At 45.5% G+C, this 23,167-nt stretch overlaps 2 long non-coding RNA genes across 2 annotated transcripts; both read right to left on the bottom strand.

Moving 5' to 3' along the window:
- Positions 1–17,145: 17,145 nt before the first annotated feature.
- Positions 17,146–20,328, bottom strand: LOC122877132. Its single transcript, XR_006378194.1, has 3 exons — positions 20,301–20,328; positions 19,621–19,700; positions 17,146–18,416 (listed from the first exon to the last, which is right to left on the bottom strand). It is a non-coding gene; the product is annotated as an uncharacterized LOC122877132 (long non-coding RNA).
- Positions 20,329–21,544: 1,216 nt separating this feature from the next.
- Positions 21,545–23,096, bottom strand: LOC122877126. Its single transcript, XR_006378193.1, has 6 exons — positions 23,028–23,096; positions 22,431–22,572; positions 22,322–22,351; positions 21,879–21,980; positions 21,663–21,777; positions 21,545–21,598 (listed from the first exon to the last, which is right to left on the bottom strand). It is a non-coding gene; the product is annotated as an uncharacterized LOC122877126 (long non-coding RNA).
- Between the last annotated feature and the right edge of the window lie 71 nt (positions 23,097–23,167).

The raw sequence follows: 23,167 nt of genomic DNA, 5'->3' as shown, positions 1-23,167 counted from the left end.
GGGCTTAAAATTCAAATCATGTTTTATTAATTGATTAATTCTGGTACATGGTTAAAATATACTGTTATTTTGTTGTCAGGTAAACGTATAGATATATGTATGAGGAGTATAAATGGCAGTAGAAACCAATTTAATGCAGAAAATGAGGCAAACTAGAAACAAACCTCCGGTACAAACCACGCCCACTTCCTGCATGACAACAAATTCAGATGGGAATCCAGATATTCTTGTGACATAAACAGATACAGATAGTGGCTTTGCATTACACCGACTGTACAGACTCACTGGTTCCAAACCCGGAAACCTCACTGTGACGTCTGAAGTCACTGCTCCTGGCTCTCATCAAGAAGTAGTTATACTATGTAACTCCACCTGAAACCACAAATTGTCGTTTTTACATTTTAGTTTATGTGCAGTAAAAAAACAAAACAAGATGCGTGTTAATTAGTGAGCTTCAGTGGCGTTGGTAGGTGTTCTTTTGAACTTTGGACAGAGGCAGGCTAGCTGTTTCCCCCTGCTTCCAGTCTTTATGCTAAGCTAAGCTAATCGTCTTCCGGCTCCAGCTCTATTCGTAACACACAGATATGATATAACTCCTGGAAAGACAGAGAATGAGAGACAGTATTTCCCCCAAATCTCAAAGTACAATAACACGGATTATTATTGTGGTATTTATTCCATCCAGCTCATCTGGATCTGTGACCATGCTGTGCTCTGAAATAACAAAAGGAGTCATTTCCACATGAATCTCTCTGCGTCGGCCATGTTGCCCTCACGGGAAGTTCAGACATGGAGGCTCAATAACAGGTTCAGTGAAAGGTGACATTTGTTTGTTGAATCACACAGGCTTCAGGTGAATAATACAGCAACATGAATAATATGAATATAACCAGTGTGATATGATGTCATTTTTCAGAGACACAGTTTATTCAAATTTAACTTTAAATGTCAATATATTGTAACACTTTAAATTAACAGCGTTACCTCCTGAAAAAAACATTAGCGTAAAAATCAATGGATAAACTGACGGGCTGTCAGGGTTGTGTTTCTGTCAGCTTGTTTTGGAGTTTGTCTGCCTCCTAGTGGTCAGATCACTTTTACTTCCAGATTGAATGTGTGTGTTAGGGCTGAAATCAGACTCTGAGCGCTCCTGAGCCCCAAACACGAGCTACCTCTTCACCTAATTAGTAAAGCAACAACTATTCTTACAGTGCGCCTCCAATGAATATCTTTGCATGTTACCAGCAAACGCGTTTTCATGTGTCTGGACTGTGAGAAACACTGGGGATGTATTTCAACACAGGAGAGCGAGAGTTAATAACACTTCAGAAGTCAAGAGTGTAACAGGAAGTGATGCGAACTCACTCAGCAGCAGATAGAGTACTGATAACAGCGAGGATGAGTTCCTTTTATATTCTGCAGGACAATTTTGATTGTGTGTGTGAGAGAGAGAGAGAGAGAGTAGAAGCTGATTGGTGGTAGCAAGTTATATAATCATATGGCAGTTTGTAGATGATTCTTACCTACTTTGGTGATCCTCTAACTTTACCTCTAGCGCCGCCAGCAGGTCAGAGTTTTCCCTACTATCTCAACATCTACTAGACAACATTTTGTACAGACGGTTCTCAGACGATGCACCCTAAATACTTTGATCCCCTGACTTCCTCAGGCGCATGAGTTACGGGTGCAGGCATGCACAACAGACATGGTCTTACAGAGAGGGCACTGACACTGCTGTTCAGCCTCTTCTCTGTTTTACTGTATGTGTGTGTTTTCCTTCTGTGGTTTCAGAGATAAAGTTAATATTACTGCTACTACAGAAGCACAGAGAGAGCTAAAGGTAGATTAGATAGAAAAGATATTTTAGAGGCTAACACATCCGTCTTTAATATATCCTCTCTGCATATCAGGCGACCCCCGCACAGAGTCGTGATCCCAAGTCTGAGATGCGTAACGCAAACACCATCAGGAATCAAATCAGATCTGCAGGTGTCCCTCCGGGGAAATGTGTGCACCCTGTGCACACAGTGAGCGTACGTGTATGAATATAACGTGTTGCTGGAAAAGAGCAGAACTTCACTCAACCCACCAAAAATAAAACAAGTCCTGAGGTACCGAGCAGCCTCTCCGGGTCCAAACCAGCGTCTGAATCCCTAAAACAATCAATAGTTTTTATCATTTATGGCATGAATCAATAGTTCTTTCCAACTCTGCAGCTTCTCCCTTCTTGAATGTTATTTCCAGTTACCCTCTTACTTAGGGAGCAGATCGGGCTGCCCTGAGGCACCCGGGTGACGGGAAGTGTGGTGGGCTGGGCAGCAGGTCGATGGACATTGATCCACCTCATTATTCCGCTCCATCGAAAACTCACCTCGGCCATTAACGGCTAAATAAAAACCAAATGCTCTCCCTCTCTAACTCTCAGTAATGTTCGGATGCTCCGCTCTACCTTTGGTCTTTATTGTTGTTTAAAAGCTGCAGCACTTTATCGACTCTTTGTTTAGGCGCTGTGGCTCTGTGTTCCGGCGCGGCGGATGTAATTACCGGCTGTTTTAGCTTTGGTGGGGCTGTGGGCGGAGCAGAGGAACTCGGGAGGCGACGGTCGATGGCGCCCAGCAGCACGGTGCTCTTATCAAGAGAGCAGAGATCTAATTCAGACTCTCAACTTTCCACTTTGAACCACCTGAGGAGGAAGGAAGGACACAGCCTGTTAGGGATGCATTTCTCTGCACTGTTGGAAAGATCTTAACCCGAACACACACACACACACACACACCGTCCCTGTCAGTATCAAACTATCACATCACTACCTCAGTGGTTTCTCATCTGTCCTCTGCTTTCTATCCTCGAGGATTTAAACAGACAGAGCTTCTTCAGTCTGTTCTATACAAACATTTCAGTTCATCTGCAGGAACAGAGAACCTTTTGATTTCTTTTTCTTCTGACTGACATTTTTAATCATTGTTTCTGGTCTTTTGTCAAGTTCCTTTTGAGTCACACTTCTGTAGTTTTTTACGACAGCATTTAGGTTAGTTTTAGGATGAGGCAGATGTATAAACAGACATGCACGTGTGTGTTGAATTCATGGAGAACACATTGTGTGTTTTAAAACTAAGTATGAATGTTCAAGGGGCAAAATGTCTTTGTTGGACTTCACCTCCGCCCCGATAGACATCTCTGGACTGGCGGTCCAAGTGAACGATGATGCCCACAGGAATGACTCTGTTCACTGAGAATGACATAAATGAAATGACTTTTCCTGTAGCGCCGCCAGAAGGCCACAATTTCAACGCTTTGGTTTATGACCAAAAACCTGCAGAACTGAAGACATTCCCATCAGCCTCAGCTGCTCTTTGTGTTCAGTGCTAATTAGCAATTTTTAGATGAGATTTATTTTTGAGGTTTTTACAGATTGCATAGTTTATAATGCCCTTATTTTTGTGTTTTGATCCATAACACCGTCACCTATAGCTGCTAATAATTGCTTAGCCTGGTGGAGTGATACGTTGTAAGAAAGAAGAAAGTGAAGTGGTCATTAAAGCGGACCACGGTGCACCGAAGAATCTGTTTTAACTGCCTGAAATCAGTTGTAAGGCAGAACACGCTAAACTAAGATGGTGAACAACGGTAAACATTAACTCAGCAGGTTAGCATTATCATGACGAGCATGTTAGCATGCTGATGTTAGCATTTAGCTTAAAGCACTGCTGTATAGGTGCAGCCTCACCGAGCTGCTAGCGTGGCTGTAGACCGCCTCTTCAGTGTGACTTGCATTTCAGCCTGAACAGGAGACAACTCCACCTTAGCTATCGAACTTCAGCTTACTTTGTACTTCACACAGTTAGAGGTGTGTGTGTGTGTGTGTGTATTCAATTTCTTTATTCATGCTGCAAGAAAGTGCATCGTGTTTACAGTGAGATAACCTTGACAGCTATAATATCTACCATTTTTTATTATTTCAGCAGCGTTGTGTGTGCAGCCAGATAACAACCTTTATTTGAGATAAATCTGAGCAGCACAAAGCTACTTTAAACTCCGGAAAGCCGGATAAACACATTAGAAGATGGTAAAAGCGTTGATAAGCTCGGCAGGTTTCTCTGAGCATAATGCTGTTTTGTTGTGATCAGGGAAGAAATACAGACGATAACGGACATGAAAGAAAAGTGACTACAGCCCAGATTCCTCGACACCGCTCACATCACTGTCTGTCCTCAGTATGACAGACAGACAGATGAAACGCAAAGGAACAGAATTAAAGCTACATTTCTGAACGCATACAGCTGAGACACACAAACAGACGCTCAAACGTGTTGTTTTTCTAATCAGATCTTCATTATTATGAAACTGATTGGTTAATTACCCAGCAGGCATTAGTCATCCATCTACGTACAGGAGACGGATCAAATCAGAGGGTGCAACTCTGTTGCCTAGAAATTACATTTATGTTCAGGGGTTTTCCACGTCCCCCCCCCCCGTGTTTCTATCTATCCAATCAAATCTCTGCTTGTGCTAACATGCGTATCATGAGTCCAGGTCCTGGCTGTGTCTAGTCGATGCCTCAGTAACGTGAAGCTGCGAGGCTACAGAGGCCTGCAGCTGTTTCGCTGCTCCCCTCGTGATCTGCTTGTGCGTGTCGTCTTTGCTGACTGCTCTTTCTGCTTTCATGCTGTTTTGGGGGGGCTCCTATTGGTTGGGTGCAAACAAGTGTCTTTGGTAAAGGGTAGGATTGTATAAAGGCTTTAAGGATGTAAACATGACAGTTCACTTAACTGTTCACACACAGTCACATGAGTTCTTCATGAAGAACTTTTGTCACACACAAGATTTACACTGAGTCACGTTCTGCGTCTTTTGATTGTTCAGATCTTCAGATCACCTCAGGCGACAGGCGAAAAGCAGCTTCAGTGATTTCAACAAACAAGGCGCACTGAGCTGTTATAGCATTTATCTGATCCCTGATCAGTTCAACCACTGAATGATCTGCGTGGGTGAGAGCACTGATCTGTAGCCCATGAAGACAATAAATGTTCATAAATGAGTCATCCACGTGTTTGTGGTGGTTCACTAAGCTGTTATTGCTGTAACTAAAGTTATTCGTCTCGTGCCTGGTGTTTTGTCAGTTACCAGACAGCTTCAGGTGCTTTACTACCCCGATCTGGACTGGAGCAGAGCCAACCCTGATTTGCATGTAGCCCAGGAATACCAAGACAGATCGCAATCACAGTTTGACAGAAATCTGTACAACGTACTGGACAGTCAGTGATCTGTGGACGTTTGTAACGTCTTTGTTAAAATGTGCCCATAATCTAAATAGTAATACAGCAGCAGGCATCTATTTCGGTTAAAAAAAGGACAGAAACCCTCCGCAGGTTATCAGATCTGCTGACTGGAAGCCCAAAGCATCAGAGTGAGTGGAATAAGACGTGAAACCCAGATGCTTCTGTTTTATGTTTGCACCTGTACAAATCCCAGTCATACTCCCTAAAAATTGTATTGCAGTTCCATGTAAGGAAAGTCAAACTCTGGTCAATACTGTGACTGACTGGGAGTGTGTTTTTACCTTTTGACCGTGATATCAGGAGTTAGTGGAAGCTCCCGCCGCACTGACTCACCACTAGAAATTCATGGAATTGAAAGAAAATCTCTGTTTCAAGTATACGGAGTGTAAAGAAATCCACATGCATGTATGTACTTTTGGGGTTTGTCTGCGCCCTCGTTGATCCTCTGAGGAGAGGAGAGGAGCTACGTGGGAGCTGGAATCAATGGAGCGGGAAATTAGCCTTTAATTAATACATTTTTGTATTCAGCTCGTCCACCGCTGCAGGAGGAGACACCTGTGTGCATACTAAACACAACCAGGCAGACACACACACACAATCATATTGGATGAAACTGTAGGGTGTAGCTGCACAGGTGGTGGGATTCAGCAGCAAAAAAGAACAAGAAGAAAATAGGAATAAAAACCTGTCACATGTAAAAGGTTAAGACAATTCAGAAGTTATAGTAAAAGCAAAGCAACTGGGTTTTTGTTCTTCTACACCAGTGTCAGTTGTCCTGGAAAGATCTTAAATATCTGAAATGATGGTGCTATAAGTAATGGTAGATGGACTGTACTCGTGCAGCACCGTTCTTCAACACGCAGCTGGGGGAAGCCGGGATCGAAGCGTTTGGAGAGAAACTCCACTGCACATCCTGAGTCCTGCGTGTGGTTAAGTTTAGGCTTTAGGTAAAAGAATAGTTTGACATTTTAGTAGTTTGACAATACACTTATGTGCTTTCTTGTTGAGATGGATCAAAAAAATATTAGGAATCAGCCGATACAAAGTTTGATATGACACTTATATTTACCTAGCCTAAATTAAATATGTATCTGACGCACTGAAATGACCACTGTAGCTACTAAATATGATTTTTCAGAAGTTACTCCAAACACTGAATGTCCTGATACACTGATTCAAACTATTAAAAGTTTAAATTATTGATATGAAATGAATAAAAGTTTAACTGGCAGAATGCATCTCCTGAAACTGATGTGATGAGTGGAGCCTCTTCTCTCAGACGCAGTGCAGACGTCAGCTTGCAGAGAGCACTTTAACCAGACAAGTTTAGCTTTGTTCCGCAAGTTACTCTGAATTAGCACTAATCGGTGACCGTCGATATGACCTGCCGCTGGAGACGCTGAGTGTTCGCACCCTGCTGCTCTTTGCTAATTAGACACCTGATTTGTTAGCGTCGGAGTATTTTTGAACTTCGAGTCGTTCACACTGTCATTAAGGAGAGCAGCTGTAGCAGGCTGAGGTGGACAAAACACAACAGAGTTCAGTAACAAAGGATCTGATATCGATCGGTTCATTTTAGCCAATACATTCAAATATGCCCTGATGGGCCCCGATACATCTGTAATGCCGAGTAATAATTCACTTTCATAAACAAAAGGGGAGTTAAAATGCTTCATGAAGCTGCCTTTGTGGCAGATGAATGTGTTTTGACGCACAAAATAGCCAGGGGTCCTGAGAATTAGAAAAAACTGGGGCCACAACAAAGTGGTGCTCTATCGTCATCATCATCATCATCTTCACATCGGCTCTCAGCAGGGTTCTGCTTAAGTACCTAACAGTGAGTCATAAATGCTACCTGCTAACTGAGGCTAACGGCAGCTCCTGGGCTGCTGCTTTGAAAACCTCCATCAAATCATTATTTAGACTCTATACTTTTACACATTATATACATAATCACAGAATGAGCAGTCAGAGGGCTGCAGGCGGCAGCTGTTGCTACATGAACAGCTCTGTTCACTCTTAAGAACGATCTAAGAGTTTTCAGGCGCAGAAAACAGCAGCTTACTGTGAATAATGTGAAAAATCAGATAAAAAGACATTTTCCAAACGCATCTATTTTCGCGTCTGAGTTACGGACCAGTTCAGGCTGAGAAAACACCTGTGACCATCAGCAAACTCCAGTAAGCCCAACAGGCGAGTAAACCTTCAATGTGCTTTGTGACGGCTGGTTAGCATCAACCGAGAACAGCGGGGAGTCGGCTCAAATGAAGCGTCACCGCTACACCAGAGTGTTTGTTAATTCATTTGTTTTGCTTTGAAAACAGCCTTCATTTGTTCAGAACCTGGCAGGTGTCATGGAGAAAAATGGCTTTTTGGTGCACTCAGATCTCTAAAATCCCCTGCTGTAAGAATGTATACGGGTCTTTTTAAGTTAAATACCTGCAGCCATCAGCAGCAGATTATTTGTATCGTTGTTCAAACAACTTTGTTATAGTAACAAGAGTAAACGTAATTCATTACTTCCACCCCATAACATAGTGACATATGTTAAACGCTTAACAATATCATTTAACATTATATTCTCCAACTTTTTTCTCTCTCCATGACACCTACTGAGATCTGTACATTTGCACTGGACTATACTTTTGATCTTTATTCTATTCTGAAACGTTAACATGTTAATGTTTTCAAAAGTAATAAACTGCTTGGTGTTTACTTTTTCACGTGGCATTAAAATTATTATAGATTGCTTTATTTCGTGTCAGACTCAACACCCACGTTTGGAACTGGGACAAGGCTTGAGGTAGTTGTGGAGCGCAAACCTCTGCAAGTAGGCAATTACGTAGGCTAGCTGCAGTTTCGTTAGCTACGCGTCTGAAGTAGCATACCTAAAACACAGTTTCAGTACACTGCAGCTGTGCTCAGAGAGCCAGAGACATCAAGGAGGGAGCAGGAGAACGACTGTAAGAGATGACAAAACAGCGAATATTTGTCGGGCGATGGAAAGATTAGGGAAGCACACGGTAAACAGAGAGTCTGAAACAGAAGGAGAAGGAAAGAGGAAAGCCAGAGAGACACAATAGGAGAGAAATGGAAAGTGGAGTGGAGGAGGATGAAAGTGAGAACAGGGTGGGAAGTGACTCAGCCACCGCTGTTAGATCTCTGCCTTGAGACTCCGATAACATGAAGTTATTTCTGAATGCAACACGGCTGAAAAGAAGCTGGGCTATACGCTCCGCACCGCGCCTCTCCGCACACCACGGGAGAGGTTAAGACAGCCCGCCAGAGAGAAGGGGAACCTGGGAAATAAGTGAGAAATGGCAGGAACGCAGGGTGCAGGTAATGGGAGGCGTGGATCAGTCATGCTGGCACTCAGATGTGATTTAGAAAGAAACATAAAGAGGAAAAAATAGATGGATGCAGGATGATGTCAGGTGGAGGAGGTGAAATAGTGAGATAGACGGGGGTGGCGGTAATGGTAGATAGTGGGAGGGAATGGAAGAAGATGGGGTTAAAGGTAACTGGTTGGAGGATGCCAAAGGAAGAGATGAAAAAGTGAAACTTGCGTCTGTGAATTACAGATAAAAGCTCTGCTGCAGAGGGAAGACTGTCAGAGAAAAGATATGAATGAAAATATGGACATTTTTCACCGCCTGTGTGCGCATGTGTGTGTTTAGACAGATTAGAAACACTGAACTAAAAAATTAATAAATGGTAATTCACAAGGGAAATTTGGGGAAACACAGATAAGTATAATTACAGTACTTTGTTAGCATTGTGTTAGCAAAAACACCATACGCCAGTGCTGTGTCTAACTGTATACAGCAACACAAAGGAACATCAGCGGAGCACAGCTCTGAAGTCAGGTTTGTATTGGTTGATTGACATCAGCTGCTTGCAAAATGCTTTACAATGATTGGCTCACTCACAGCTGTGTGGCTAGTTAACATCCAATCATTATCATGCAGGTGGACAGCGTGGGCATTATAACACTTCTCACTATCACTCTGCTGACTAGCTGCTGCGATGATGGGGCAGTGATGTTATGAGCCTATTAATCCATTTATATATTGACACAGTCGCTGGGCTGGGTACGAATACATCGGCGAGGGCCGTGACAAAACGCCTCGGGCTGACAACACATGATTATGAGTGCATGAAAATATAAGAGATGTCAAAGCCTGAATATGACTGTGAATGAAATGATTTTTGTCAGCAGCAGCGGTGTTTGAGGACCTGAGTGAAAACAGCCGTAGCTAATGGCTTTGGTTTCAGGCGTGTCATTGGACAGAAACCATGATGTGATCTTATCAGACGATCTGTACGGCCCTGAGTGGGCTGACGACGTGATAAACCCCTGAAGAGCTCGGACACAGGAGGCAGACAGACAGGAGGCAGACGGACAGGAGACAGACGGACAGGAGACAGACGGACAGGAGGGAGACAGACAGACAGGAGGGAGACAGACAGACAGGAGGCAGACAGACAGGAGGCAGACAGACAGACAGACAGGAGGCAGACGGACAGGAGGCAGACAGGAGACAGACAGGAGGCAGACAGACAGGAGACGGACAGACAGGAGACGGACAGACAGGAGACAGAGAGACAGACAGGAGGCAGACAGACAGGAGGCAGACAGACAGGAGACAGACAGACAGACAGGAGGCAGACAGACGGACAGGAGACAGACAGACAGACAGACAGGAGGCAGACAGACAGGAGGCAGACAGACAGACAGACAGGAGGCAGACAGACAGACAGGAGGCAGACAGACAGACAGACAGGAGGCAGACAGACGGACAGGAGACAGACAGACAGGAGGCAGACAGACAGGAGACAGACGGACAGACAGGAGGCAGACAGACAGGAGGCAAACAGACAGGAGACAGAGAGACAGACAGGAGGCAGACGGACAGGAGACAGAGAGACAGACAGGAGGCAGACAGACAGACAGGAGGCAGACGGGCAGGAGACAGACGGACAGGAGGGAGACAGACAGGAGGCAGACGGACAGGAGGCAGACGGACAGGAGGCAGACAGACAGGAGACAGACGGACAGACAGGAGACAGACAGACAGGAGGCAGACAGACAGGAGACAGCGGACAGGAGGCAGGCGGACAGGAGACAGAGACGGACAGGAGGGAGACAGACAGGAGGCAGACGGACAGGAGGCAGACGGACAGGAGACAGACGGACAGGAGGGAGACAGACAGGAGGCAGACGGACAGGAGGCAGACAGACAGGAGACAGACGGACAGACAGGAGACAGACAGACAGGAGGCAGACAGACAGGAGGCAGACAGACAGGAGGCAGACAGACAGGAGACAGACGGACAGGAGACAGACGGACAGACAGGAGACAGACAGACAGGAGGCAGACAGACAGGAGACAGACGGACAGGAGACAGACGGACAGGAGGCAGACAGACAGGAGACAGACGGACAGGAGGCAGACAGACAGGAGACAGACAGACAGGAGACAGACGGACAGGAGGCAGACAGACAGACAGACAGGAGGCAGACAGGAGACAGACAGGAGGCAGACAGACAGGAGACGGACAGACAGGAGACAGAGAGACAGACAGGAGGCAGACAGACAGGAGGCAGACAGACAGGAGACAGACGGACAGGAGGCAGACAGACAGACAGACAGGAGGCAGACGGACAGGAGACGGACAGACAGGAGACGGACAGACAGGAGACAGAGAGACAGACAGGAGGCAGACAGACAGGAGGCAGACAGACAGGAGACAGACAGACAGACAGGAGGCAGACAGACAGACAGACAGGAGGCAGACAGACGGACAGGAGACAGACAGACAGACAGACAGGAGGCAGACAGACAGGAGGCAGACAGACAGACAGACAGGAGGCAGACAGACAGACAGGAGGCAGACAGACAGACAGACAGGAGGCAGACAGACGGACAGGAGACAGACAGACAGGAGGCAGACAGACAGGAGACAGACGGACAGACAGGAGGCAGACAGACAGGAGGCAGACAGACAGACAGGAGGCAGACGGACAGGAGACAGAGAGACAGACAGGAGGCAGACAGACAGACAGGAGGCAGACGGGCAGGAGACAGGCGGACAGGAGGCAGACGGACAGGAGGCAGAGGCGGACAGGAGGCAGACGGACAGACAGGAGACAGACAGACAGGAGGCAGACAGACAGGAGGCAGGCGGACAGGAGCAGACAGACAGACAGACAGACAGGAGGCAGGCGGACAGGAGGCAGACAGGAGACAGACAGGAGGCAGACAGACAGGAGAGGCGGACAGACAGGAGAGCGGACAGACAGGAGACAGAGAGACAGACAGGAGGCAGACAGACAGGAGGCAGACAGACAGGAGACAGACAGACAGACAGGAGGCAGACAGACGGACAGGAGACAGACAGACAGACAGACAGGAGGCAGACAGACAGGAGGCAGACAGACAGACAGACAGGAGGCAGACAGACAGACAGGAGGCAGACAGACAGACAGACAGGAGGCAGACAGACGGACAGGAGACAGACAGACAGGAGGCAGACAGACAGGAGACAGACGGACAGACAGGAGGCAGACAGACAGGAGGCAAACAGACAGGAGACAGAGAGACAGACAGGAGGCAGACGGACAGGAGACAGAGAGACAGACAGGAGGCAGACAGACAGACAGGAGGCAGGCGGGCAGGAGACAGGCGGACAGGAGGGGAGACAGACAGGAGGCAGACGGACAGGAGGCAGGCGGACAGGAGGCAGACAGACAGGAGACAGACGGACAGACAGGAGACAGACAGACAGGAGGCAGACAGACAGGAGACAGACGGACAGGAGGCAGACGGACAGGAGACAGACGGACAGGAGGGAGACAGACAGGAGGCAGACGGACAGGAGGCAGACGGACAGGAGACAGACGGACAGGAGGGAGACAGACAGGAGGCAGACGGACAGGAGGCAGACGGACAGGAGGCAGACAGACAGGAGACAGACGGACAGACAGGAGACAGACAGACAGGAGGCAGACAGACAGGAGACAGACGGACAGGAGACAGACGGACAGGAGACAGACGGACAGACAGGAGACAGACAGACAGGAGGCAGACAGACAGGAGACAGACGGACAGGAGACAGACGGACAGGAGGCAGACAGACAGGAGACAGACGGACAGGAGGCAGACAGACAGGAGACAGACAGACAGGAGACAGACGGACAGGAGGCAGACAGACAGACAGACAGGAGGCAGACGGACAGGAGGCAGACAGGAGACAGACAGGAGGCAGACAGACAGGAGACGGACAGACAGGAGACAGAGAGACAGACAGGAGGCAGACAGACAGGAGGCAGACAGACAGGAGACAGACGGACAGGAGGCAGACAGACAGACAGACAGGAGGCAGACGGACAGGAGGCAGACAGGAGACAGACAGGATGCAGACAGACAGGAGACGGACAGACAGGAGACGGACAGACAGGAGACAGAGAGACAGACAGGAGGCAGACAGACAGGAGGCAGACAGACAGGAGACAGACAGACAGACAGGAGGCAGACAGACGGACAGGAGACAGACAGACAGACAGACAGGAGGCAGACAGACAGGAGGCAGACAGACAGACAGACAGGAGGCAGACAGACAGACAGACAGGAGGCAGACAGACGGACAGGAGACAGACAGACAGGAGGCAGACAGACAGGAGACAGACGGACAGACAGGAGGCAGACAGACAGGAGGCAGACAGACAGGAGGCAGACAGACAGACAGGAGGCAGACGGACAGGAGACAGAGAGACAGACAGGAGGCAGACAGACAGACAGGAGGCAGACGGGCAGGAGACAGACGGACAGGAGGCAGACGGACAGGAGGCAGACGGACAGGAGGCAGACAGACAGGAGACAGACGGACAGACAGGAGACAGACAGACAGGAGGCAGACAGACAGGAGGCAGACAGACAGGAGACAGACGGACAGGAGGCAGACGGACAGGAGACAGACGGACAGGAGGGAGACAGACAGGAGGCAGACGGACAGGAGACAGACGGACAGGAGGGAGACAGACAGGAGGCAGACAGACAGGAGGCAGACAGACAGGAGACAGACGGACAGGAGGCAGACAGACAGACAGACAGGAGGCAGACGGACAGGAGGAGACAGAGACAGACAGGAGGCAGACAGACAGGAGGCAGACAGACAGGAGACAGACAGACAGACAGGAGGCAGACAGACAGACAGACAGGAGGCAGACAGACGGACAGGAGACAGACAGACAGACAGACAGGAGGCAGACAGACAGGAGGCAGACAGACAGACAGACAGGACAGACAGACAGACAGACAGGCAGACAGACAGACAGACAGGAGGCAGACAGACAGACAGACAGGAGGCAGACAGACGGACAGGAGACAGACAGACAGGAGGCAGACAGACAGGAGACAGACGGACAGACAGGAGGCAGACAGACAGGAGGCAGACAGACAGGAGGCAGACAGACAGACAGGAGGCAGACGGACAGGAGACAGAGAGACAGACAGGAGGCAGACAGACAGACAGGAGGCAGACGGGCAGGAGGCAGACAGACAGGAGGCAGACGGACAGACAGGAGGCAGACAGACAGACAGGAGGCAGACGGACAGACAGGAGGCAGACAGACAGGAGGCAGACAGACAGGAGACAGAGAGACAGACAGGAGGCAGACGGACAGGAGACAGAGAGACAGACAGGAGGCAGACAGACAGACAGGAGGCAGACGGGCAGGAGGCAGACAGACAGGAGGCAGACGGACAGACAGGAGGCAGACAGACAGACAGGAGGCAGACAGACAGGAGGCAGACGGACAGACAGGAGGCAGACGGACAGACAGGAGATGTGGCCTCGCTGAGCAGATATGATGGACAGAAGTGGACGCTGTGTGTGTCCTTGTGGAGGCGGTGGAGATGAGAAAATGGAGAACAGAGGATGGAGTGTGGAGGGGTGAAAGCTGCTAGATGTGATCCGTTTGAGGTGAACGACAGACGCCTGAGTGTCTGTCCTGCTAACAGTCTCACTCTGCTCTTCTTTTTAATGCTGCAGTCTGGTTGGTTTGGAAGAAAAGCTTTTCAGCAACAAACTGCAGTAGAATCTCTCTGCTCATCGAGGGTTGATTATAGCTTTCCCAGCGGCACGACTCTAGGGCCGGCACGTCGGTCGGTGTGTTGGTCCACTGCTTTAGTCGAGGCTGAAATATCTTAAATATTGGATGTGTTGCTAGATTTGTTGTGCATTTTTTAAGCTTTTTTATGGCTTTATGAGACAGGAGACGACAGGAAATGAAGGCAGAGAGGGATGAGCGGGACATGCAACCAGGTACATTGCCGTCCGTGCCTTAAAGCCCAAGCCCACCAGGGAGCTCCATCGCCTGACAACCTTGCAGACATTTATAGTCCTCAGAGGATGAATCCTACTGACTTTCATCTAGCGCCACCAGCTGCAGAACATGACATTCCCATCAGCCTCAGCTGGACTTTGTGTTTTGTGCTGATTGCATGTTAGCATGATGGTGAACATGGTAAACATTATACCTGATAAACATCAGCATGTTAGCATTGTCACAGTGAGCATGCTAGCGTTAGCAGTTTGCCAGCAGTTTGAGTACCATTGTGCCTAAATACATCTTCGCAGAGCTGCTAGCATGGCTGTATTTTACATTATATGGGATGGATGAAGAGATGGGAAAGATGTTGGTCATGTGAGGGTTAAAGATACTGTGCATTGATAATGTTGTGTAGAACAATATCCATTCAATTTGGGTTTATTTACCTTGAACAAGAGACTCTGGCCGACGTGAGCGTCCATATGTTTCCCTTTTCAGGCACTTCTTTCATTTTAAGCGTAAAGTTGGGTATATCAGAAAAATCCCAGTCATAATTACAAAATGTTGTTGATGTTTACAGTATTTACAAGTCGCAAATGATGGTGGTTCCCCTGTCATGAATGCATTAGTTTTGTTACTATTAATATTCACAATTTTTCAGAGTGCAAATGTTGACTTGTGGTTTTCTTTTTAAAATCAGAAACAGCTCATTTATCGACCCATGTTAGCTTATTGCAGATCATCATCATCAGTTTTGTCAAGGCAATTAGATTTATATAGCCCAGTATCACAAATATAACTCAAGGGGCTTCACAATCTGTACAGCATACAACTCCCTCGATTCAGATAAGAAAAAAACTCCCCCACAAAAACCTTCATCGCGGATAAAAATGGAGGAAAGCTCAGGAAGAGCAACAGAGGAAATAATGCTGTGTGTACAGAACACACCAACATAGTAAAATTACAGTATGGACAATCAGGATATCAAAAAAGTACTGGTGTATATATCTGACAATTAGTAACAACAAGGCCAAGTATATGTACTGTAAAATGTCCCACTACATATCTTTAATGTCTCACAATTCTTAAAAAAACAAAACTAATTTCAGGGACCACTCTGGCTAACACCAGAAAAAACAACGTCAGGCATTTAGCTTAGCTGACCAAAACATAGCAGGGAAACTGGTTATTTGACTCTGTCCGTTCAGGTCCGATGGATAAGTCACCAGTAATTTACAGGGGAGACAAATGCTGTTTGTGCTTTCAAACCATCAAGCATGCTGAACTTTCAGCCAGCGATATTCCAACAGGTGTTTCCTATCAGATACCAAAGCCAAAACACCTGTTGTGACATCACTGACGGGGGTGTGGCCAGATGTTAGAAATGCCCACAGATCACAGATCTCCAGTTTTCTGCCTCAGAAACCTTTCTGTACCTCAAGCTACAGTCTGCTCACTCTGTTCTGTGAAATCAGTCACACTTCACATAAAACATTGAGGTTTTATCAAACTGACGGTATGGAAATGCAGATAATCCCCAGGCTTTAAAATGGACCGAGGCTATTTACAGTCCAGGTCTTTGCTGTTGCTCCAGATTTGTTTGGTTAAGTGCGAGCGGAGCTCACAGATTTGGGCGTCCATCTCTCTCTGTCCACAGTTTGCTGCCAGGCTTTGCTGCCTGCCAAGTCTGATCCATCTCATTAACAAACACACCTCCCCAGTGACTTCCCTCCTCTCCACGTTCCCTCAGTCTGTCGTCAGAGACGTCCTCCTGTGTGTCCTGGTAATTAGAGCTGCAGGGCCAGATGAAGGTAAAGCGGTAAAAGAAGAGGAGGCACATGTAAGCTGTTTGTGTAAATCAGAGCCTCATTGAGGAGGAAGTGTTTGGTCGTTAGCTTGGCGGTGAACAGAGCCTTGTTTTGGCTGCGTTGTTTTCCTGGTTGTTCTAATACCGGTCTCTCTCAGGATTTAATGGAGATTGCCTTCAGCCAGGAGGAGGACAGAAAAAACAACAGACAGCTGCTGAATGTAAACTGTTGTGGGAACAAGGCTCCAAAAAGCAAAGGGAGTTTGCCAATACTGTTAGGGGGCGGCTGACTGACAGAGCAATACGCCATCTATTGCACATATTTTACATCTTAACCCGAACGCAACAGGAGCTTAACTGTTCCTGAGACAGAGGAGAAAGTATCAGCTCTGACATCATCCGAAGCCATATGTACGCATTAAATCATCCACCCACCCAAACAAAGTATTTTCTCCGATTTAGAGACCCGCATGGACATTTCACTCCACCTCTACCGGTCCCTGGAGGCTATATTGCCTTATAAATTATGTCAAATTATGTTTACTTATATACAGACGCTATCAATCAGATTGTTAATTTTTCTGACCCACCCAATCCGCAAATATAACTGCAATCTGCACATCACTTACACACAGACTCATCTCGCACGGTCACACCAGCATTTAAAAATGGCAAAATGAATGTAAATAATAGTTATATAAAAACTATATATTAGAAGTGTAATTATAAAATATATGAAGACTATATATAAACTGTAATATATTACAAATATTAAAATACATCAGTGTTATTAAAATAATCATTGATGCGCAAACACAAATACCCATATATTCATGTCATTATTCTATTAATATGTATGAGTGACTTTTCAATCATTCCAAACCACAGGGGATAAGTTTGAGCTCTGAACTTCCATTACATTGATCATTTTCACTCCAGTTATGTAAAATCTATCAGATTAAAAAATTACAAATTCTGATGTAGCTGCAGGCGGTGACTGGAGGAGTCCAAGCACACCTTGAAACACAAAACATTCACAACCCAGTAGGTAGGCTAATGGTTCCAAACTGTGTTATTCTCCCATTACATTCATCTTTGTAAAAAATTTCCAAAATCCGGCATATTAACAGTGTCTGACGCTGAAACCCTAGTGCACGCATTTTTATCGTTTAGACTCGACTGTTGTAACGTTCTGTTCTCGGGTTTACCAAGTATCAGCGAAACATCTGTGTGCAGTGACCTTGGTTAGCTTTATTTTACGTGTTTTGTTTGCGCTTTGAGCAAAGATTAATGGAACTAAAGTATACATACTGAAATATAAAGAGAATTAGGTGTGACAATCCCTACGAATACTGGGGTCTTAGATGAGTGGATAATGTGTGACCAGTAGGGAGTAGGTCTAAATTATCAGTGACTATGCCACCCCCAGTTGGCCTGGGATGGGGGGGAAACCTGAACCACCAACAGTTACACAGTTAACTTCAATAGCGAAGCAAAGTCGGTCCGTGTGGTCAAAATGCCTTTACACAGCACTTTTATCCCAAGTTATGGCCTTTAGTGTGACCTCTTGTTATAGCCCCACCATGTGGTTGACACGCGTGATTGGTCTTGGCTGAGTAGTGGGGGGCCATGGGAACCCACCTACCAAATGTGGTTGCTCTGGGACGTACGGTTTCTGAGCTGTGCAAACTTTTAGCTGAGAAAAAGAAGAAGAAGAATCCTTACAAATACAACAGAGTTCCAGCACCGGTGCTTGGACCCCCAATGATTTCCAGGTACATGTTTACTAAAGCTTGAGCACACGGGAACAGATCAGTCATCTTGATGTTCACGCTCAAACTACAAATTCTCCATCAATTCCTGTCGTTCTTCATCATGTGCGTCAAGCTGATTTTCTTCGACTTCCTGTTTGATGTCTTAAACCCAACACGACATAGGGAGGCTCATCTACTTTCCCTTTCAGCTGGTGGAGGTTGTTTCTCACCCACTCAGCTCCCTGGAGACCCCAAGAATAAACTACTGTAAGAAACAATCATAGCAAAATGTTAACTAATAATGTTTTGAGAAAATTCGTTATGTAATTAATGTCATCGGGGGAAAAAAAACACATATTTGAGCTCTGAGAAACAAAACCTCCTCAAATCCTTCTCCTGGCATACCCGTCCTTCTCGGCCTCTCCCTCTGCAGCCTCAAAAACAGTCACATTTGTGCTTTTCCCCACACTCACACCATGTCAATCATATGCATGAGACGCTATTTTAGAGTCTTTTCTTGTATAATAGAACATAGTCATTTCATGATGAAATTATGTATTGTATTTCTGACTTTGAACATCATCTTACCTTAGCAAGAGCATCATCTCCCCCCCCCATGAGCTCAATAAATAGCTCCTTCTATAAAAACTGAAAAGGCAGAATTGGGTGCTTTTGACCCCGATACATTGGTCTTTTTAAAAAGCACTAATTAAAACAGAAACCTTAAACATTTGTAGTTGTAGCTGTGAGATATGACAAAGTACCCCTCTGGGGTCTGCGGGCCCCCCAGGCGGTAGTCTCTTACAGTGATCCATAGAAAGCTCTAAACGTTTGTCACCAACATGTTTTTTTTTTCTTGATTACAACATTTTGATGCAACCATTAGCCTATGGAAAAAAGCAAGGTCGACTTTAACCTGATTGGTGTTACCATTGGCACAATTTCATAGAAGATGCTAGAGAGTAATACAGTAGTGGTGAAGAGTAACACCAATGTTGTTGAACACATTTGGACCATCTTTCCTCATTCTCTTCACTTCAAAACATGAATAGTCATCTTAGAATTGCCTTAACCCAAGAAGCAATATAAATAATCAACCACGTAAAATTCCTAAATGAACTTCATAAAATCAAATGACAGTTGCATAGGTATACTACAGCTTATTACAATGCTTAACATTAGCTGAGGGTCACTACAATAGTGTATTTTTAGTCACAGGCTGTGCCATGCCACTGATCATAGAAATTATACATAATGCAAGCAAGTGGCACCCTATGACTCCACAGGCTAACAAGTGGTTGAATATATTACACATTAACAGATTGATAAAATATTGAGCTCCACGATAACAGAACAGACCTTGAAAGAACGGGAAATGGCTATCAAAGGAACATCCACATAAGACCCATTCATTCAGAATTCTACTCGGTGACAGTGTGTGCATACCTCTAGGTCATTGCAGATACTCTCGGCCATGAACGGTCCTTTGTCCTTACCATGGCCGTCCACCACACTGACAGCTCACACTGAGGGAATAAAATGCAGGGTAGTGAAAAGCGCCATGAAGAGGCCATGTTGGCAGCCAAGTAAGACATTGTTCCGCAACGACAACTATTTAAATGACATAAAGAGTAGATAGACTACAAATGTTTAAGGTATATTTAATAATTTCTTGTCTCAATAACTGGCCTCTATATGTATGCTGAGTGAGGGTAGGTAAACAACTAGTCCAAATAGAGAAGCTACAGGTACTGTAGTATGTGCACAAACGTCAGTACAGCAGACTTACAGTTGATGTATATTGCCCATAAAATGAGTGTGTTCCATTTTCATGACAATCACATGAACATGTTTAGCTTTTTACATGTCATTTGGTGTGATTGCCATTTTCTGCTTAAACTTTGCATCACTTTCCACAATCACAATAAAAAAAAAATTTAAAAAAGGAGTGCATCCGACAGTTTCCATTTCTTCACACGAAACCCAGGCGCTACGTGACCTCCCAAGAGGGCTTTTGCTTGGTTGGTCCAGGGGGCAAAAACCTTGCCATGACTTAAAAGGATGAGAAGTCATTAAAGCTGTAAACTTAATACTCTATATAGTAATATCATTTAATTAAATCTTACCCCTCCAGCTCCAAGTTCGTCATCAGCACTAGAGAGAAAAGTTTGACCATATGAATGAAACAAAGGCCAATATCAAAATTACTCTTAATAAGTACAACTACTCACAATACTGTAGTCAAAGGGAGTGTCAAGGACAGCGTACAAGGCAGACTGCAAATAGAGAAACGATTTTAGACCATTCTCTCAGCCAATTGCCTGATAAACATTTAATGAATTTCAATACATGTCTCACTATTAACATGAAAATACCACAGTCATTCCCATTTGGCCTGGACTCATCTTCTCCGCTAGGCCTCCGCCAAGTGAATTTACAAAGTCAGACAAATATAAAAAAGCATCCAAATGCACTTTGTGTACAATTAGAAACGGTCAAACGAACGCAACCATATTAATGTACTGAATATGGGAAATGATTTCCAGAAGGTTAAAGGAACTTGACCATATTCATTTACGAAAAACAGAAAGGATCAAAACGTGACCCATCACGCACCTAAACTAGCTATCCTTAGCTGTGCTTGCAAGTCAAAGGTACATGACTGCCAGAGTCAAACATCAGCTGACACGGCGACATTCTCGCTCCATCTAGTGACCTCAACAGACGACTATACTGCTGGTGAAATCCCTTTTTTATATTTTGAATCCAGAAAGAGGGTCGCTTTCTGGGCTGGCTTCAACACCTAACACACACAGCATTATCTGAACATTGTGCAAACATTACATATCCAGCCACAAATCATCATCACTATTGCAAATAAACAGGTCACAAGAATAACCATGCAACCAGAAAACCGACATTCATTAATTTAAATACGAAATGGCCATGTCATCCATGTCAACATATCCCACATTTAGAGGTTTGTAGTCTGCATTGTTTAGTGTACTTACACACCATCAGAAATGTCCTGGTGTCCACACAGGGATTACAACTGAAGCTCTGGATCCAGCATCCTCCTAGAATGTGTTCGAGGACTCAAACTGGTGACAAGAACGGGAACAAATCAGACCTTAATTCTTACTTAAGCAGAACAGAAAACTTACTGGTAAAGTTTCCCAGGGGTCGCAGCAGCTCGGGTGGTAGCCACATGGGAACCACATAAATCTACAACATGAATTTTCTTTCCCTGAAAAAAAAGAAAGATCAACTACCCAATAATGTCCTCAAGTAAATTGTATTGTACCCCATCATAAGTGTTGTATAGCACCTGCAAACTGGTCAAATGTTAATCACATTCACTTCATGTACCTTTGCTCGTGCTCTCTGTCCAACCAGGTCCAAGTAATCATTTCCCACCTGAAAACTGCCAGATGTAATGAGTTACTACAGGTGACAACACATCAAAGTAATTGAAATGAGTAACTTACTCTCTATTCCATGTATTTGTTCCACTCTAATGTCCAGAAGTCCCCACGGGTCAGACACACCGGTGCAAACAATCAGCTCCTGTTCTGGTTTTTCTACGTCCAACGCGTAGTCCAGCTGGGGAAACAGACACCATGAGACAGTAGATACATATATGGGCCTTTTTTCCTCTAGCAACCATTGTCACTACAATTGTGATTTTTCAAAGTGAAACATACAAGTGCTTGTTGAGCTGGATGCACCCCTACAGGACGCTCTGCACGGCAAGATCTTTTCACATGAGGTTAACACCTCACAGTGTGGTCCGCAAAGGTCTCCATCTATTGGTGAGCACACAGATCAGCAGGGGTGTAAAGTGGCAACATAAGTAAAACAATCCAGTGTCTTGTGAGGAAAAGCACACCCTGCCATTTGTAGTTGGAACTTGTGCATTTGTGTTTGGCTTGCTCGCATAGATATCTGAAATTTGTTCAGGTCTGCACGCCTCCCTTCATTTAGTTAGAACGGCGTGAGAGACGGTTCCTGAAGGTTTGCATGGGCGGCCAAGCCACGAGCAAAGTCATACACAGTTGCATTGGGGAGATGCTTCCACGACAGTAGTAAGTCTGCTAAGTCCCTCAGGCTCTCTGCTCGTAGGTTAAATTTAACACTATATACTCACCATGCGGACATAGAACGACAGACCATCCACCTGGAACAGCATAAAATACAAATGATAACTTCAGCATCAGAATCTTTGCGATAAATCATTACTTTCAGATTTTCCTTACCAGAAGCTTCCCTGACTTTTTGGAACAACTTGTCATATGTGGCTCTATTTTTCATCTCCGCTCTGATTCGCATGAAGAGGTCCTGACAGGATCCTTTGGAGTTGATGTTGCACGTTTTGCACAATTTGCACACAACCCCGACCTGTGAAATTGAAATTATTTTACACAACAGTAAAAGAAGCTTGAAGGAGGATGATGGAACCTGTGCGGGGTTATAATGCAGCCTAAGTAATATGGTATATATTTTTGAGGGATCTGTGAAAAACATAACAGCTGCACTACAGGTATTTTGTATACCAGGAATTGAGGGTGGACACGTTAACTGATAACACTTAAGATTAAAATTCTGTAAAGTAACAACCAAACTACAAAGAATTTTGTTTGGTTCCTGTAATGAAGCTTTTAAACATTTTGTGTTACATTTTCATTATTAAGCTGACGCATAACTGCATAGTATCTTAATTACTCAAGGTGACTAAAAATGGCAGCCATATTTTCAGTTTCGGCAACCGCTTTTAAAAGTTAGTGTTGAGCCCTGTGCACTGTTTCAAGGTAAGCCCAATATAAAACTTACAGTGTAAAATAAATTTTACTTACTGTCTGCAAAGCCACGGCCAATCATCTCCATGTTGATTGAGTCCCAAAACTCTTAAATATTTTGCTCCGTCTTGTAGTTTTCTGGTGGCCCTTTAAGATCACTTACTGGACACACAAGAAGTGTGAAGTGTCTGCCTTTG

Source organism: Siniperca chuatsi, linkage group LG1, assembly GCF_020085105.1.
Source record: "Siniperca chuatsi isolate FFG_IHB_CAS linkage group LG1, ASM2008510v1, whole genome shotgun sequence".
NCBI classification, from domain to species: domain Eukaryota; kingdom Metazoa; phylum Chordata; class Actinopteri; order Centrarchiformes; family Sinipercidae; genus Siniperca; species Siniperca chuatsi.
The sequence above is the reverse complement of the archived record's forward strand: the minus strand, read 5'-3'. Positions and strand labels throughout refer to the sequence as shown.